Genomic DNA, 19234 nt, shown 5'->3' with positions numbered 1-19234 from the left:
GTATCAACCATTAGCACCAGTCACTGGTATTTGTAATGCATTTTTGAATGTTCAGTTGGCTGAGTTTCATGTTTAATGAATAAAGTAATAATAATAATAATAATAATAATAATAATAATAATAATAATAATAATAATAATAATAATAATAATAATAATAACAACAACAATAACAACAACAATAATAGACATAAAAAAGAGACTCAGATTACCTTCTGCCCCCCAGACTCCATGAAGTAGAGCGAGGGGGGAACATGTCCCTGCAGGGAAAGGATAGCCAGGGTTTTTTGTTACTGTTGTTATAATTATCATTGAGCCTATTTGAAAGGTATCTACAGTATTCAGTATTTATTGCCTGATTCAAAGTATTGCTTTTATAAGGAATTGTTGAGGCTCAAATGTTTTCCAAACCACTTGATCAAAATGTGAGGTTTTACCATCTGTATTTTTAAAATATGCACATCGGTGTTTATGACATTCAGACTTGAGAGAGTAGAAAAATGGGAACAGGGGTGGGTAAATAGCATCTGATATGTCTCTTCTCTCTCTCTCTCTCTCTCTCTCTCTCTCTCTCTCTCTCTCTCTCTCTCTCTCTCTCTCTCTCTCTCTCTCTCTCTCTCTCCCTCCCTCCCTCCCTCTCTCTGTGTGTGTGTGTGTGTGTGTGTGAGTATGTATGTATGTATGTATGTATGTATGTATGTATGTATGTATGTATATGAAACTTACTGTTTCATGCAACTCCCAAGAGGGAAATAAATTCTGGGATTCAATCAGATTGAGATTTTTTTTTAAAAAAAACTGTGTTAACTAAAATGCTAGTTTGCCTAGGAGGTTTCTGATGATGCATCACTGGGTGAGTCACTGCGCAGTGAATTAGTCATAGATGTAATACCCTCAATTTCTTCTGGACCGAGATTTACCTGATCTTGCTGAAAAATTCCACGCTTGTGAAGTCAAAATGATTAGGGGATCATATAGCTCCTAAACCCGAGAGCTATATTAATCCAGGGTATGCCAATTACTTGCCTGGAGACTGCATAGAAATGTACTCTCTGCACAAGGATCACATCAGAGTGGTTTGCACTGTGGAAGCAAACAGGCTAGTGGAAGAAGACAGCTTGTCTACTGACACAGATGATGAATGCCACAGGGAGACAAAGCAAACTGTTCAAGCTTATTGCTATTTTAGATTCCAATCAGCAAACTAGAATATTCCCAGCTATTCTTCCATATAGAGAATCAGCATATGGACCATAGGGTGATTCAGCAAAAAGATTCATTGTCTTTAGGGACACATTGTCCCTAGAACTCTTAATTTATTTTTCACAGATCAGTCAAATAAGTTTGATAATGAAATGAAGGCACAGTAGGGTTATATCATTTAGCCATGTATTTTTCAGACTATAAAACGCTCTGGATTATAAAACACACATTAGCTTTAGAAGAGGAAAACAAGGGGGGGAAACCATCTGCCTCTGTCTCCCAGCAATTTGCCTCCTTGCAGCAAACAGCCTGATCAGCTTCAGCACAGCCCGATTTAGCACGAGCAGCTGATTGGCAGTTGGATCGGCCTCCCAGGAATACCACCAATCAGCTGTTCCAGACTGTGGGGATAGGCAGCTATAGGTGGTGGCAATCCCCGCCACCTGAAACAGACCGAAAACGGGATGCACAGAGGCTAAAAATGGGATGGATGGAGGCTGAAAATGGGGCATGTGGAGGTGGTGATAGGCGGCAACAGTGATGGGTGGTGACGATCCCCACAGTCTGGAACAGCTTATTGGAGGTATTCTAGGAGGCCAATCAGCTGCTTGTCCTAAATCAGGCTGTGCTGAAGCTGACCAGGCTGTTTGCTGCAAGGAGGCAAATTGCTGGGAGGCAGAGGCCGAAGAGTGGGGGGCAGCAGGTGGGTAGGGCTTCGGCTCTATAAGACTCAGAGACATTTCCACAACTTTTTTGGGGGGGTGCCTTATAGATAGAAAAATATGATATATTAGAAAACTATCCCCCCCCCCCCCGGTTTTAGATGTTTAGTTTCACTTTGATTGAATAACTGAAACTAGAAGATGGTGACCCTCAGAAGTTCACATCAAAGTGGTTCAAACATTGTCCTATGTGGAACTGAAAACTGTGTAGTATAATAATTCCCTAAAACATCAGTGGAAAAAGATTTTAACTTGGCATTTATAACATTTTAACCTGGTATCAGGAAAACTGGTTGTTGTATGGATAGTTTTTGCCAATACATAAAAAGGTCCCATTTGGGTGGTCCCCATATCTGAGGTCAAAAAACGGAGGCCATCCACTCTCAGACATCAGATGCTGATCTTCTAATTGAGCACGTTTGTTGGGAACATTAGCCTAAGTCTGAATATTCTGACCTAGGCTTCCCCAGCAGCATGAAGCCGAGTCCTCGTCCTGATAAACCCCTTTTATTTAATTTACAGTGAATTCCTCTCCAGCAAAGTCCTGGCCCACAGTCTTTCAAGATAGTTCACAATTAACGACTTTATCAGGCTTGGAGATGGCCAGGCTTATATCTTTCAGATGCCGCAATACTTGACAAGAATGCAGGAATAAACTAATTGTCTGCTGCAAACATCCATCCCCTTTTGTTCCTCTTTTATTCACTTTGGGAGGGGCCATTTGCTGTCCACCTGTGGACTTACTCCCAAGTCAACCCTTGTTCCTTAGATGTTCCCTTCGTCTGGCAACTCTGCGCATGCGCACACTGGGAACAGGCTCCAGCTGTTCATCTGCCTCACAGATGTCTGACTCCGAAACCAGCTGATAACTGTCAGATACTCTGGCCCCATCTCTGCCCCCAATGCAGATCACTCATCAGAGCCTTCCCCAGACTTCAAGACTGGTCCATGCTCCTCCCCAACCTCCTCACTGTCCGAATCTGCTGCCAGCTCCACTGGCCACTGGCAGGCCACAACACGGGCCACAACCATTCTTATAATATTTTTATGGCTCTCTAAAATGTATACAAGTAATGTACATATCTAGAAGTATCTAGAGTGGAAAAGGCTAATGTAATACCATACCTATAGTATCAATATTTTCTGCCCAACTAGTTCTTCCACAAATATTTACTGAACAGCATAAAATAATTTTTTGTTTTCCACAATTGTTTGAATTCAAAGAATGTTGAGCACTCACTTTCAGCTACTAACTCACAAAATGCAATCTTTTTGCAGGATTCACATTTGTGATTTATTTCAGTAAGATTCATAACCATCTCAAACAGTAGATGAGAGAAAGCATATTTTATTAATAAAAATCTAGTGTCTACAGAAAAAAAATACTGCATGTTTTAATTATTACACAGGGATTACCCATGCCTGTTATTTTTATTTTTCAGTGGTTGGACAACTACATCATTCCTTTCAACTATTTTATGTTACTCACTGAAGGTATATACAGATATTAATTCTATAGATACATACACACAAAAAGAGACTATTTACATAAGATGGCAGAAACTGCTAAAGTAAATACAAAATAACTCATTTTTTTTCTGCTCTGTTGCTTCTTCTGCCCATTCTCTTATGTTTATTGTTAAATATCACATACTATGACTCATTCCTGGGAGTGGCTTCTTTCAGATGAATATGGCGTGTATTATCTTTGTTCCTTTTAGCTGTACAAATTGGTCATCAGTAGCTCTGTGGAAAGAAACTACTTTATTAGTCATATAACCAGATAGGCAGTATTAGTGTATTAATATCTAAGGTAGAATCAACTCTTTTGATCAATAACTATACCACAGAGTAGAATGAAGGAATATTTTCACCTTAATGTATGTGTGTGTGGGTGCCTTCAAGTTAGCCTTGATTCTGGGAAAGTGAAAGTTTCTTGGCAAGATTTTCAGAAGTGCTTGCCATGGCCTACTTTCTAAGACTAGGAAAGGGACTGATCCAATCACCCAGATGGCTTTGTGCCTAAGACAGGACTAGAACTCACAGCTTTTAGCTTGATGCCTTAACCATCAGATTAAACAGGCTCTTATGTATGTGTATATTTCTGATTTTCTAACCAAGTTTTATTTGTAATTTTCTGATACTTTTTTTAAACTGAAAACAAAATAAACAAATAACACATCAGAAGCCTACAATTTGTAAAGCATTTTCCATCCGATTAGTTTTATTGTATCTAAGTAATCTCATTGCTACAGCACAGGCATGAAATGCTCTAATCTTCGCTACCGGGTGGGAACCAGGAGCGCGCTCACGCGAGGCACTTCTGCACATTCAAAGAGCATCCATGATGACGTCTGGGCGGGTGAGCGGAGCCTCCCGCCACCACCACTATTGGTTCGCCCAAACTGGGGCTAACCAGCAGAATACCACCTCTGCTACAATGTACCTATATACTGTGATATAGACAAATATTCTCATCGCACTGGCATTTAAGATTTAATTTCCAAACTATTAGTTCTTACTTTCATATGAACCAACATTAGTCTAGTTATGCCAATTATTTGACATATATTTTCATTCATTTAATCCACACTTTCCCATACATCACAGGTGTCAAACTCGCCACATCATGCTGCCATCACGTGACGTTTCCCATTTTTCCCATTTGCAGAACTGGAGTGGGTGTGGCCTGTGTGGGATGCATCCGGCCCAGAGTTTGACACCGCTGATCATGGTATCACTGCTGATCATGGTATCTCTAAGTGTATTCATCAGTTCCATTCCTCAAGATCAGACTCCCTTCATCCAGATTTACTGCATGCTTGCCCTTTAAGTTTTATGATTCATTCATTTGTTCATTGTATTCCTATGCCATAGTTGACACCAGATAGACCCACATATTGGTATCTGCCACTTATCATAGGTGTGGTCAATTAAGAGTTGAATGAAGAGAAATATAGTCTAGGCACCATTTCCTGCTAAAAGTAAAGACAGTGCCGATATGTTTTGGCATATTTTGACTATTGTGCTAAAGTACAATCACAGGCCATTTTTTGAAGCATATTCATGCTATTCTATGTAATCTAGAATCTTGAATTGTCTAAAAACTATCTTACAGACTATTACTCACATCCCACCAATTAAGAAATATATACAAAGCGCTGACACATTCAGGATATTCACTATCTTGTGGCATTTTCTATATGGAAGGTTCATCAAGCATGAAGGGTTACGTGGCCAGTCTACTCTAGCATTCCTGGATAGGATGCAGTTGGTTGAGATTATGTCACAAAAGAAGGTTCAGTTCCCCTGACCAATTTGGAACAATTGATGAATATATTTAAATATATTAGTCATATGGTTATTTCACCCAAAATTACCAACAAAGATGCTTAATTCATTTGGGCTAATTGTGGTACAGGAAAACTGGATTCACAAATTGTACAAAGTCATAATGTAGTTTATTGTTTTGATTTTATGTGCTATGTAAATGTAGCCACTGTTGTAAGTCGTGATTTGTGGCTTATAACCAGATGGCATAGCAAATGTATATGAAGCCAGCTTAAATACAGCCTGTGGTTCTAATAAGCCATAAGATTATTATTGGTACACTAGAACAAATAAGCCTGGCTCTAAATTATACCATTCTCTTTCCATAAAAATAAAGAAAAACACTTTTCACACAATGACGTTTTGTCAGGAAGAGGGTTTTCTACTAGATTTTTCTTTAATATGCTACTTTTGAGAATTCTTTTGCTTAGAAAGACCGTTGGCTTACCTGAACGGTCGTTCTCTGGGCGCTGCGGGAGAGTCCAAGCATGGGTTAACACAGCCTAACTGCCCTAGGACTGACTGAGTTTTTTCCTTGACCACGCCCCCTTTGCCTCTGGCAGGTCAGTTTTAAAAACGAAATGTGCAATAGGACGCCTTCAACCAGTCTCTGCAGAGTTTTGGATCTGGATCCTCGAACCCTGGGTGGGTTTGGACTCTCCCGCAGCGCCCAGAGAACGACCGTTCAGGTAAGCCAACGGTCTTTCTCCTGTGCGCTGCTTGGAGAGTCCAAGCATGGGACATACCCAAGCTATCGTGTCCCAGGGCGGGCAGAGTCATTGACCTTTGTAGCCTCCACAACCCTTTGTAGTATACGTCTTCCAAAGGAGGCTTCTGCCGAGGCAAAGATATCGATCCTATAGTTCTTGATGAACGCCGTAGGCGAGGCCCACGTGGCCGCTCTGCAAATGTCTATGATGGACGCCTGGGTCGCCCAAGCAGCTGAAGTTGCAGCGCTCCTTGTTGAGTGCGCGGTTACTCTTCGTGGTGCAGTCTTGCCTTGTGTCTCATAGGCTAGCTTGATGCAAGCCCTCAGCCAACGCCCAATCGTGTGGGATGAAACTTTGCGACCAAGGGACCCAGGGTGGAAGGAGACCAATAGGGATTCGGATCGCCGAAAATCCTTTGATCGCTTTATGTAAATTTTGACTGCCCTTCTTACATCTAATTTATGCCAGATTTTTTCCTTCTGATGTACTGGATTTGGACAAAAATTAGGAAGGATCACTTCCTGGGCTCTATGAAACTGAGTATTCATCTTTGGGATGAAAGATGGATCAAGTCTCAGAATGATTCTGTCAGTATGAATAATGCAAAGGTCCTCCCTCACAGACAGCGCAGCCAATTCAGAAATTCTGCGAGCCGATGTTATAGCTATGAGGAAGGCCGTCTTAATAGTCAGATGATGGAGGCTTGCCTTCCTGAGAGGTTCGAAGGGAGCCCCCGTTAAGGCCTTCAGGACAAATGGCAAATCCCAGGAGGGATATCGATGAACCACCTGAGGAGAGATGTTCATCGCCCCCTTGAGGAAGCTCTTTACTTGTGGGTGCTGACTAAGTGATCTAGCCGATTTACAGGTAAGAATGGTGGATAGTGCCGCCACCTGTCTCTTGAGCGTATTGGGCGCGAGACCTTTGTCCAGACCCTCTTGGAGAAATTCTAGCAAATTTGGCACTGAAGCCGAAATGTCTTGCACACCCTTGCCCTGACACCAAGATGAAAAAGCGTTCCACGTATATTCGTATATCCTAGTAGTGGAAGGTCTCCTGGACGCTTGAATAGTTCTGATGACCTTGTCTGAAAATCTCTGCTTCCTCAGGAGGTCCCCCTCAAGCGCCAAACGGCTAGTTGCAGCCACTGGGGATCTGGATGCTTGATGTGACCTTGGCTGAGGGAGATCTGCTCCTGAGGAATCCTCCACGGACTTTGGATGGAAAGGCTGACAAGGTCCGCGTACCAGGACCTCCTGGGCCAGTGAGGGGCCACTAGGATTAGATCGGCCTTTTCTGACAGTAATTTGGTCACTACTTGGGGTATGAGAGGGAGCGGTGGAAACGCGTACAGGAGTCCTGAGGGCCAAGTGCTCCTCAGCGCATCCGTCCCTTCCGCTAAGGGCGAGTGGTATCGAGTGAAGAAGCGGGGCAGATGTGTGTTGGTGCTTGTTGCAAACAGGTCTACTTGCGGTTTGCCGAACTTCTCCACGATCTGAGAGAAGATGTCTGGATGCAGCCGCCATTCTGAGTGGTCTATCGTCTGCCGACTCAGCCAATCCGCTTCTTGGTTGCTCGTCCCCGATATGTGGTCCGCTGTTATGGACGCCAGATGTCGCTCCGCCCATCTGCACAATAGTTCCGCCTCCTGCATGAGATTTTTGGAGTGCGTGCCTCCCTGCCTGTTGATGTGGGCCTTTGTGGCAACATTGTCTGTTAACAACAGTACATGATGACCCACAATCTGAGAAGCAAAGTGACGTAGAGGAGGCGAGCGGCCCTCAGTTCTAGCCAGTTTATGCTGTGGGCCGCCTCCCTCTGTGTCCATTTTCCTTGCGCAAGATGTCCCTGGCAGTGCGCTCCCCATCCCTGTAGGCTGGCATCTGTTGTTACAACCAGCCTTTCGGGCTCCTTGAAGAGGCACCCTTTCCTGACCGCCGCTGTGCTCCACCAATGCAGGGAGCGAAGTACTTTTGGCGGTAGTTTCACGCGTCTTAACGAGTTGCTGTCCCTTGATCTCTGCATTGGCAGAAGGAACCATTGCAGCTCCCTTGCGTGAAGTCGTGCCCAGGGAACCACCTTTAGGCAGGAGATCATGATGCCCAGGAGCTGGGATAGTTGTAAAATCGGCACTGACCTGGGAGCTTTGCATAGACGAAGTTTGTTCTGAAGATTCGCCTTCCTGTCTGGAGACAGAAATACCTGGCAGGAGACGGAGTCGATTATGGCGCCAAGATGCTGGATTCGGGTGGTCGGTTCTAGGTGACTCTTCTGCAGGTTCACTGAAAACCCGTGGTGTTGTAGAGTCCGTATGGTCACCTGAACGTCCCTTCGGGCCTGTTTCTGATTGGAAGAATGAATTATTATGTCGTCTAGATAACACTCTAGCCGAATTGGTCGATTCCGGAGGTGGGCCGCCACCACTGCCAAGATTTTGGTGAAGGTCCTGGGGGCAGACGAGAGGCCAAATGGGAGGGCCCTGTATTGATAATGCCTCCCGTCGTAGTGGAACCTCAGGAACCTTCTGTGGGCAGGGTGAATGGGGACATGGAGGTAAGCTTCCTTCAAATCTATCGATGTGAGGAGATCCCCCTGTCGAGTGCAAGCCAGGATGGAGTGGAGGGACTGCATCTTGAACCTTTTGTATGCCAGATGCTGATTTAGGCACTTTAGATCCAAGATGGCCCTCCACCCCCCTGAGTTCTTTGGGACTAGAAAGAGGATGGAATAATATCCTCGTTTCTCCTGCTCTTTGGGAACCGGTTCTATGGCCCTGATTTCGAGCAGATGGAGGATCTCCTTCTGCATGAGATCTTTCTTTTGGGGATTCTTGGGGATGGGGCAGCGAATAAATTTTTGTTGAGGGAAGGATAAGAACTCCAGCACTAGGCCCCTCCTGATCGTGTTGAGGACCCAAGTGTCCGAAGTTATCTCCTCCCACCTGTCGGCATATATTTGGAGCCGACCCCCTATGGGAGGATTCCTGTGATGGTCACTTCCCCCTACGAAACTGTCGGGAATTGGATCCCCCACGAAATGGCTTCCGAAAGGAATGCTGTTGTTGCTGCCTTCCCCTGGATCCGAAATTTGTCCTGTCCTGTCCCCTGTCACCTGTCTGGGGAAATGGCCTCTGATAAGAAGAATTAGAGCCGGAAGCTTGAGAGTTATCCTGCGCTCTAAAGGGCTGTCTCCTGAATGAACCTGAACCCTTACGTTCGGCTTTCTTCAGGGTGGCCGGGAGAATTTTGCGTTTGTCCTTTGTTTCTATGACAAACTTCTCCAAGGCCTCTCCGAAGAGTTGCCCTCCTTTAAATGGGGCGGAAGCAAGCTTCCATTTGGCCTTCATGTCAGCCTGCCAGTGGCGGAGCCACAGCAGGCGACGTGATGTCACATTGGACGCCAAGGCCCTAGATGCGAATTTGGCTGCATTAAGGGAGGCATCTGCTGAATACTCTACGGCGGTTATTATTTTATTGATATCATGCCGCCATCTAGAACCTGCTGAGGGAGGTTTGGACCTGAGTTGTCTTAGCCAGAGGAGAGAAGCCCTGGTGAAGAATGATGCCGAGGTGGATGCTCTAATGGCCCAGGCAGCCGCCTGGTGCGTCTTGAGGCACGCCTTTTCTGAGCGTTTGTCCTCGGCCTTGAGTCCCTCGAGTAAATCTGCTGGAAGATTAGAAGGAGAAGTTAGAGAGACCACCGGGGCATCCACCTCAGGCAACTTCAGCACCTCATCCATTTTGTCCTCTACAGCGTAAAGGGATTTGTCCCCCCCGCTGGGATTGGTCAGGGTACCAGGTTGGACCCACTGCCTTTGGACTACGTCCAGGAATAAGTCCGGAACGGGAATCATTTCCTGGGTAGGTGACGGTTCCTGGAATAAACCTTCCTTGTGGTCCTTAGTGGGAGGGGGGGTGGCTGAGGCACTCTTGGGAGTGGGCCCAAGTTCAGTGGCTGCTATGGCCTTGTGAAGGATGGATTTAAACAGGGATGGTTTAAATAACCCTGTAAAGGCCGGTTTATCAGGAGGAAGGTCCTCATCCTCCGATAATTCAAAATCCTCTATTTCCCCCTCCTCCAATCCTGTGTCCTCCGTGGCAATAGAAGTGCCAGGCGAAGCAGGGGCTTGGTCTCCTACAGGGGCAGGGATTGCCCTGGCTTTAGGAGTGCTAGCAGAACCAGTCTCTTTCTGTTTGAGACCATCAGCTATTCCTTGGGAGATGGCCTTAGCTATGATCTCCTTCATTTCAGCTGATAATGCGGGACCCTTGTCCTCTTTTGGGCGTCCCTTGGAGCCCTTGGAGGTTCTCCTTTCCTCCCTCTGAAATATATCTTGATATGGTTCCAATTCCTCCCTAACAGAAGAACTGGGAGAGTCTGGGTAGCCCCAGGAGGCATCTGGGGAGGAGTCCCTTGAAATCCCCCCAGTTGATGGAGGTGATCCATCCTGGTGGGGAGAATCCTGATCCTGAACCTTCCCTTGGGGAGAATGAGGCCTTGCCCATGCCTCCTCTCGATCTGGGGACCTGCTGGCTTTCTGGGCCTGTGAGGTATGGCCTCTACGGGTTCCCTCCTTACTGGTGGGTAAGTCCCCTGAGGCTCGGGAAGGGGATCTATTGGGATTGCCTCTCCCTCCCTTGTTTCCTTTGGGGGGGGGCTCCACTCTGGGCCTCTTGGAAGAAGGCCCAGCCTGCACCTCCAAACCTTCATCTGCCATTGTTGATCTGGAGTCACAGGAAGGCTGGATGGGTCTGGAGGGCACCGCTGGGACGAGCCAGACGGCCACGAAACGTCCGCGGTTGCTGTAATAGGCAAGGGAAGCCAGCCGGCGAAATCCCTGCCTTAGAGTGCGAAAGCGGCTGTATTCAAGATGTTCGGCCTTGCCGGAGCCCCGGACAAGGCCCTCAGTCACTAAGCGTCGCTGCTGCTGCTGCTACTGGCGAGGTCCGACTGCGAGGTCTGCAAACTCTGCCGTTTGAATCCTGAGGCAATTTGGTGCTGTAAAATGGCCGCCGCTGCGCGCGCAGCCTCAGTAACCAAGGCAACCCTCTCCGAAGTGGAGAAAAGGGCGCGAAAGGTTTAAAATGGCCGCCGCTGTTGCCAGGCAGAATTTAGAAGCCGTTAGGACACTTAAGGCTCCGAAAAGGCTTCCGCGGCTTTAAGGAAGAGATCCCCAGCGCCAAACAGCTGGTAGTCCCTTGTAGCGATTCCGCTCGCCAGCTGGAGCCGGACAAGCCTCAATCCTACCTCGCTCAGCCTACAAGCAGCAGACAATGAATATCAGACCTCCTGAGCTGTCAAGAAAAGCCTTAGCTGAATGTCAAAAATAAATGGTCAGGAATTTCTTTAAATGCTGATGTGGGGAGTCCAAGCAAAAAGCCTAAACTGGGGAACTCCCCTGCAACAGTCCTATCGGGCGGACTGAGTTTTTAAAACTGACCTGCCAGAGGCAAAGGGGGCGTGGTCAAGGAAAAAACTCAGTCAGTCCTAGGGCAGTTAGGCTGTGTTAACCCATGCTTGGACTCTCCAAGCAGCGCACAGGAGAAAGAATTCAGTTACAACTTCTAATGTACCTCTCAGCTGCAATTCTGTCATCACATGGCTGTGGTCTCAATTGTTTTAAATCAGTTCTAGGGGTTTGCATAAGATACTGAGACCCAGAGGAGCTACCACATTTTCATCTACTATATGAATCAAACCAATTAGACCAGACTTTGCCAGATCAAATACACCTCAATCACTTTCCTGGAATGTGATTTTTTATTTTGAATTCATTTACGCTGGCTTGAGTTCCATAGATTCTCTTACCCACGATCGCCTTAACTATTAACTTAAATTCAATTAATCCATTTCTGGTTAGTAATCATGTTTGCAAAAACTAATGTAATAGTTTGCAAAAAAATGTTAAGCTGAAATGTGATTGGCTAGTTTGTGGTTCAGAGTATGCAGGCACAATATAACTTGAGGGTTATGATAAATTATAAATAACATTGAGCATGGGTGGGTAAAATGGAAGGGAGCCTCCAGCAGGTTGATATTAAAATGACCAAACTTCGTATGGTCATTAGAACAGCCACATGAAACATTTAAACCCAGCATCTAAAGGTTGGTTTTGTGTGGCTTGTTTTAGTTTAGAACGTAATGCAAACTGTTGTCATTTGTAAACCATGGTGGCAGACCAACTTTTGTTCCTAAAAGAGCTTTTTTTTTGAACATCTCTTTGAATAAAGGGGTATCTCACACACAAAAAAGGGATATTATGCACTATAAGCCGATAAAGGGAATCAGTTTCTTTGTTTTCTAGTAATTGTCACCTCTGACTAGAACATCTTAAGTAACTTCACTTGAAACTTTTTTTACACTACCAACTTTTTTCAAACTGCAGTCCAGAAGAAAAGTAATTTCCTGTTTATATATTATGTGAATTACTTCTCTTGCTTTGTACCTTCTATGATTCCCCAGTTCTCTTGATTGCTTAATGTTTATCAAAATTTTGCTCATCCTTCCTTTGGCCACGGTGGCTAAAAGATTATGGGACTATAATCCAACGTATTTGGGTGCTCACCTTTGTAAAGAAAGGTAGTTTAAAGTCATATGGTACTGTGCACACACAAATTACCGTAGTTTAGCAACTGAAGAATGGAAATCTTCTTTTGATAAGAGAGACTGAGAGAGTGAAATCCACTTTTTGATCACCATTACCAGTTTTGGATAAAAGTAGATGCTCCGATTCCTGCTTTGTAAAAAAAAATAGCAACCACTTTAGATTTTGGCAAGCTATTGGCTGAATTTAAATATTACAAAGTGTGCCTAGTTCCAGCTAGTAGTAAGTCATTAATCAATTTGTCCAGTTTTGCTTTAGTATTTGTAAAATGCATATTTTAATCATATCAAGTTTATAACTATTTAATTTTATTATGGTTTTCATTTGATGTCCCAGAATTTTTTTGGGGTGTGTTCTTTTTTAAATTGGCAATTTAAAGTGACAATTGATTAAACCTTTAGCCAGAATGGACAGATCATATTAAGTCAGAACCAAACCTACTTTCTGACTTAGTGCAAAGTCATTCACGGTGACTACATTGCTGACAGAGAAGCCTTTTATCAAAGACCTCCTTCCCATTATCCATCAGAAAAGTGAACCCTGAATTTGAATTGTTTGTGTGGCTGGATCACAATATTTAGCTCAAGAATTTTACAAATAGTCAATTTGGTTTTCTGAGCTCAACAATTTATTAAAGAGTTATTATTAATACTATGCACAATTTCTTTTTTCTAATAATCAAACAACTTTTATTGCAACTCATTCAGTAGATTCTCTGCATTATCACTATCAGTGTTTCAGAAACAAATGTCTGAAAGTACTATGATGATAGGGATATGGGATATATTATATCTTCCTTCCAAATCTGCTAGTTTCCATTGTTGTTATTTTTTAAAAAATCAATGTACTGAAGGAATACATTAAAAATCACACCCATAGATCTACCCCCCCCCCCAAAAAAAACCCATCCACAAACCCAGGTACCGAAAAACTGTGACTGTCAGAAGTTGAGGTAAGAAAAGGGATTTTTTTTCTTTAAAAATGCAGCACAGGTGCCATCTAGTGCTCTGAATAAATATTTATTAAATCACAGAATCACAGAATGTAAAAACTGAATTTCTTTTAAGTCATCCACGGTGACTACATTGCTGACAGAGAAGCCTTTTATCAAAGACCTCCTTCCCAAAAGGATTCACCAGCTTTATTGTCTATTGTAGTTTAACAACTTTTACTGTTACAGCTTTGATGCCCACCAAAACCTACTTCCTTGTTATTTAAATTCATTATTTCTTGTCCTGTCTTCTGGAACAACTCCATCAACACAGCCCTGTGTTCTACACAAGAACACTTCAGATTCTTGAAAACAATTATCACATTTCCCTGCACTTTTCTCTTTTCCAATACCATCAACCATTTTTTTGTTTTCCTTCCTGTCCATTATCATCTTGGTTGCTCTCTTTTGAACGAGCTCTATTTTGTCAGTATTATTTCTAAAATGTGGCATCCAGAATGCAATACAATATTGTAGATATGATCTAACTAATGCATAACAGAGAGGAATGTCATTTCTCTTGATGAATATTTTATTGATAAAATAGAATTGTGTTGGCCTTTTTTTTTTTTGCAGTTTTTTTGCACACTATGGACTCATGTTCACCTTGTGACTGACCAAGACAAGCAAACCCTTTTTACATGTACTGTTTTCCAATATGGTCTCCCCATCATGCCTTTGAGTCTTCTTACTGAAATAAAGGATTTTGCTTTGCTCCATGCGAAGTTCATTGTTCTGGTTTCGCCCCATTCTTCCGGCTTGTTTGTGAGCATGGACAGCCAGCGCCTCGCGTGCCCTGACAAATGGCTCCGGTTGCCATAGGTTCACCATCATTGACCTAGGGGGTATCCCTAATGTGCCAAGCCGCGGGAGCTGGGGAGCAGCCAGAGAGCCATGTGCCTTGGCACCTTAGGGATACCCCCTAGGTCAGTGAATGGCGGTCGCTTGTGAGCATGGTCATCTCATGGCTGCTTCGCCCCTGAGGCTGTGCCCGCCTCTTTGGGAGCACTTGCAAGGGAGCAGCTGCCTAGCAACCCTCCCCTCCAGCCAGGCAGAACTTCTCATTCACTAGCTTATTTGTTCCTCCCTCTCTTTCTAGTAAAGTGCAGATCTGATAATAAAAGTTTTAACTTTTCAGTCATGTTTTCTAATCTCTCATCTAAAATGTTATTAAATATGAAAACAGAATGGTTTAAAAATAGAAGCTTCCGGTATATTTGCTTACACTCCTTCAATGTTCATTCAGTTCCACTGATGTACCTTTGTTCAATCAGCTTTGTATCTATCTGATGATAGCAGAGCCCAGCCTAGATTTTTTCATTTTCTTCACTTGGATCTCAGGGAAGACTTGGTTGAAAGTTTTGCTGAAGTCAATGTACATCATGCCTATCATATTACCATGGTCAACTACACTGGCCATCTTCATCCATTTACCCAACTTTAATAAACATATTCTAATGGTACAGAAATGCATCTATTTGCTCTACTTTTTCACCATTTATGTATAACTACCGTGTTTCCCCCAAAATGAGATCGTCTTATATCTTTTGGGGCTCCAAAATAAGCATTGGGGCTTATTTCAGGGAAACACAATATCAGGGTGATCAGCCTGGTTGGGAAACTTCAACCCCGCCACCTCCCAGTGCACACAAGAAGCAATGAACCGCAGGGCCGACAGTGTTAGTCTGTTGCCAGTGCCACCATGCAAAGACTAACCTCTGTGGCTGTTCACCCACTCCGACACACTGACTCTCGGCTTTCCCACAGCCCATGTGGCAAGTCCAGATTGCATGCATCCCCCCTCCCAATGCCTCTGCGTCTGTCTGCTGCCAGTGCCGCTGTACAAAGACGATCCTCCCATAGCCACCTGCCCGCTCCAGCCCACCGACTCTCTGCCTCCACCTGCTGCTTGGACAGGTAACCAGCTCACCTGCGCTGCATGAGCTGTGGCTGGACACCGTCAGCCTCTGTGCTCTCGACGCCTCCAGTGCTAGCCACACAACTGATAACCTTAACTGGGGCTTATTTTTGGGGTATGACTTGTATTAGGAGCATGGAAAAAAATCAGGCTAGGGCTTATTTTCTGGTTACGTCTTATTTTTGTGGAAACATGGTATTACATCATTCAATTTATCATAACATGTAATTACTTTGGTCTTTGATACATTAATTTTCAGATCCTTCTTGCTGTATCATTTAGTGTACTTAACATTTGTTGCAAATTGTTCAGTTCTCAGTCACCAATATAGCATAATCTGTAAACAACAGTATATATTCAGTCAATACATCTCATCACATTAATTCCTTGTATATTTATCATAAATATGCTAAAAAACCAACAGGACGTTACACATCCCTAGCTTCCATCAATGATGCATCATTCCCTAAGTATTCTATTTATTCTCATGCATGTTTACTTCCAGAGGTACTACTAATAATGCATTCAACAACCAACTTTTAAGTCCATTTTTCCACAAAAAATTAATAACCAAACCTATTCAGTACAAGATTATAAACAAATCTATTCACTTTACAATATGCTTCTTCTGAATCAAAGCATGCAATAAACTTTCACATCTATACTTTTTTCAATGACATGTTGAAGAGCAAAGATCTGGTTTTTATATCCCCTGTTCATCATAAAGCAATATTACATCCCCCAGATTTGCTCATTATTAACTCTTCCATTCTTTCATCAGAATTCTGCCAGACACTTGCCCAAGTGCACATCAGTTATTGCATTTATTCATGCTATTTTCTCTTTTTATAACATAATACATTCTTCAATATTCATCATTAGAAACAGTCTTCACGCAAGTGAAAAAGTCACCCAGGTACTCTGCAGAGGTAGGTTTCTGCCAGTTCGCCCTGGATCGGGTGAATGGGTAGCGGTGGCAGGAGTTTCCACCCACCCACCCGGTAATAAAATAAATTGAAACCTACCACTGGTACTCTGTAAGTAAAATTCATCCATATTTTAACATTTTTCCTATAGCTTTACAATTTTTCAACATTTTTACAGTTTAGGATTTCTTCATATATTTCAAATTCAAATTCTATCCATTATTTTTCCAATCATAGCTTTTAGACCATACCTTTGAATGCAAGTTTTCAATTGTTAAATTGTCTAAAAGTGTCATTGTTGTCTTATTAAAGTTTTGATTGCCAAGAGTAGTATTTATTAACATGCTTAGCTTTATCTCCCTCCTATGTGCGCAATAACTTCAATTCAAGAGTACCCTTTATTCATGTTCTTGTAAATATGTATCTTCATTTCTCTGCATACCTTTTATTAATGAAATTTGACCTGTAAGATCAGGCTTTCTCCTTTCAATTCTTTTATGCCATGTTAGCTTCAGAGACACTTAGTTGCGGGCATGTAATTTCCTTGCCATCTGGCAGAATTTAAGACATTCCCAAAATACATCCTCTCAGGCAGATTTCAAAACTGACATCATCCTGAGGGAGAGATGCTGTTAATTAGGAAACTGAATTTTTAAAGTGAATGTTGGCATATGTTCTTGTTAATTCCTTGTGATGATGATGATAGTGATAACAATAATGAAAAATACTTATCTCTTCAGACGGAAATAGAGAAAGTCTATCTATATTAGACAAAAACCCCTATGATCTACTTTAAGTACTACTTTGTCCTGTTGCAGTTTTCTTCTTTAATCAAACTGCTATTCACCTTAATTTAAGCTGCTCTAGAATTTCTCATCAGCATTGACTATTTTGACTTTAATACTTCAAGTGAAACATTTATTTTTACACTTTTAACTTCCTTTATTTAAAATTAAGTTTGGTTTTGTTTATCTGTTGGGAGATTAGTTATCTCCCAAGAAGAGGAGGGAAGAAAGTTGATTTACTTAAGTCACCTTAATACGCCCCCGTTGCCATATGACTAGGAAGTGATTCTAAAATAGATATTCCCTTTCAGCTTTTTGACTTTTTATTACAATAAAAGCAGTACAGATTGTGAGAGTCTACTTCTGTCACACAGTTGGGTTAGGAGAGGATGCCAGAGGATACCGTTACAGGATACCCTGTAAAAGATGGATGGTGGCTCTGGAAGAAGTTGGTGTCCTGTAGCAATCCACCCTCGAAGCTCATTCAATCCTCTACAAAATATTTTTCTTATTTCATTTATTAATTCATCCTCCTGCGTTTCAAATCAGTGGAATGCATTAAGAGAAATAACAATAAAATACCTCCCCCCCCCCAATGGTAGACTGATCTTTGACAATATTAAAATTTTGAAGCAGCACAGTTTAATCCAACCCACAAAGCTTTCAGCATCACATCAAGAGATAATTTATTAAATTTATATCCCACCTGATTCCCGCGACTGGATGGACATGGGATATACATGTGATAGTACAGCCGCCCCTCCCCCCAGTACTATGTACTCTTACCACTTTTCTTCTTTCTATATACCAATGACTGCATCTCAAAAGATCACTCTGTTAAAGTACTGAAGTTTGCAGATGATACAACAGTAATTGGTCTCATTCGAGACAATGATGAATCTGCATACAGATGGGAGGTTGAACAACTAGCTTTGTGGTGCAATCGGAACAATCTCGAACTAAACACTCAAAACTGTAGAAATGGTGGTGGATTTCAGGAGAAACCATCCTATGTACCACTTCGTACAATACTAGACAACACAGAATCAACAGTAGAGACCTTCAAGTTTCTAGGTTCTATCATATCTCAAGACTTAAAATGGACACTTAACATAAAAAAACACAACAAAGAATGTTCTTTCTGCACCAACTCAGAAAGCTCAAACTGGCCAAAGAGCTGCTGATTCAGTTCTACGGAGGAATTATTGAGTCTGTCATCTGCACCTTTCTAACTGCCTGGTTTGGCTCTGCAACCCAACAAGACAGACCCAGACTTCAACGGATAATTAGAACTGCAGAAAAAACAATTGCTACCAACCTGGCTTCCATTGCGGACCTGTATAATGCACAAGTCAAAAAGAAGACTGAGACAATATCTAGACCCCTCACAACCTGGACATGAATTGTTTCAATCTCTACCTTCAAAACGACCCTATAGGGCGCTGCATACCAGAAGAATTAGATACAAGGAAATTTTTTCCTCAAATGCCATCACTCTGTTAAACAACTAATTCCCACAACACTGTCAAACTATTTCCTAAGACTGTATATACTATTATTCTTCTCATCCTTCCTATTACCTAATTCTTCCCACTTATGACTATAACCATGTTGGTTGTATCTTTCCTGTTTATATTGTTTTGTTTCCTAGTATGACTTGATTGCGTATTAGTAATCTATGACTACCACTAAGCGTTGTGATTCTAGATGAATTAATTTTTTTCCTTTTATGTACACTGAGAGCATAGGCACCAAAGAAAAATTTCTTGTGCGTCCACACTTGGCAATAAAGAATTCTATTCTATTCTACTAGCAGACATAAACAATGTATTGATCCTGTCTCCCTCCCACCTTCCCACTACTTTTCTATTTCTGGATGTCAACGGAAGAATATATCTTTAAAAACCGCAAAGGATAAAAACACCGGTGGGCTTTTCTTGCGGATATCGCGCTATTTGTTTCTCTGGGCATTGCCCCCGCGCCCCCTGCTCTACGCCCCCGCAACAGGAAGGACTCGACAAATGGCGACCTGATTACCCGAAATAC

General features: G+C 42.8%; 1 long non-coding RNA gene across 1 annotated transcript; it reads right to left on the bottom strand.

Moving 5' to 3' along the window:
* Positions 1-3246: 3246 nt before the first annotated feature.
* LOC309393830 lies at positions 3247-19014 on the bottom strand. The gene is made up of 3 exons (XR_014175645.1): positions 17895-19014; positions 12530-12697; positions 3247-3670 (listed from the first exon to the last, which is right to left on the bottom strand). It is a non-coding gene; the product is annotated as an uncharacterized lncRNA (long non-coding RNA).
* Between the last annotated feature and the right edge of the window lie 220 nt (positions 19015-19234).

This window comes from Natrix helvetica (assembly GCF_964273705.1).
Source record: "Natrix helvetica genome assembly, chromosome: 5".
NCBI lineage: Eukaryota > Metazoa > Chordata > Lepidosauria > Squamata > Natricidae > Natrix > Natrix helvetica.
The sequence above is the reverse complement of the archived record's forward strand: the minus strand, read 5'-3'. Positions and strand labels throughout refer to the sequence as shown.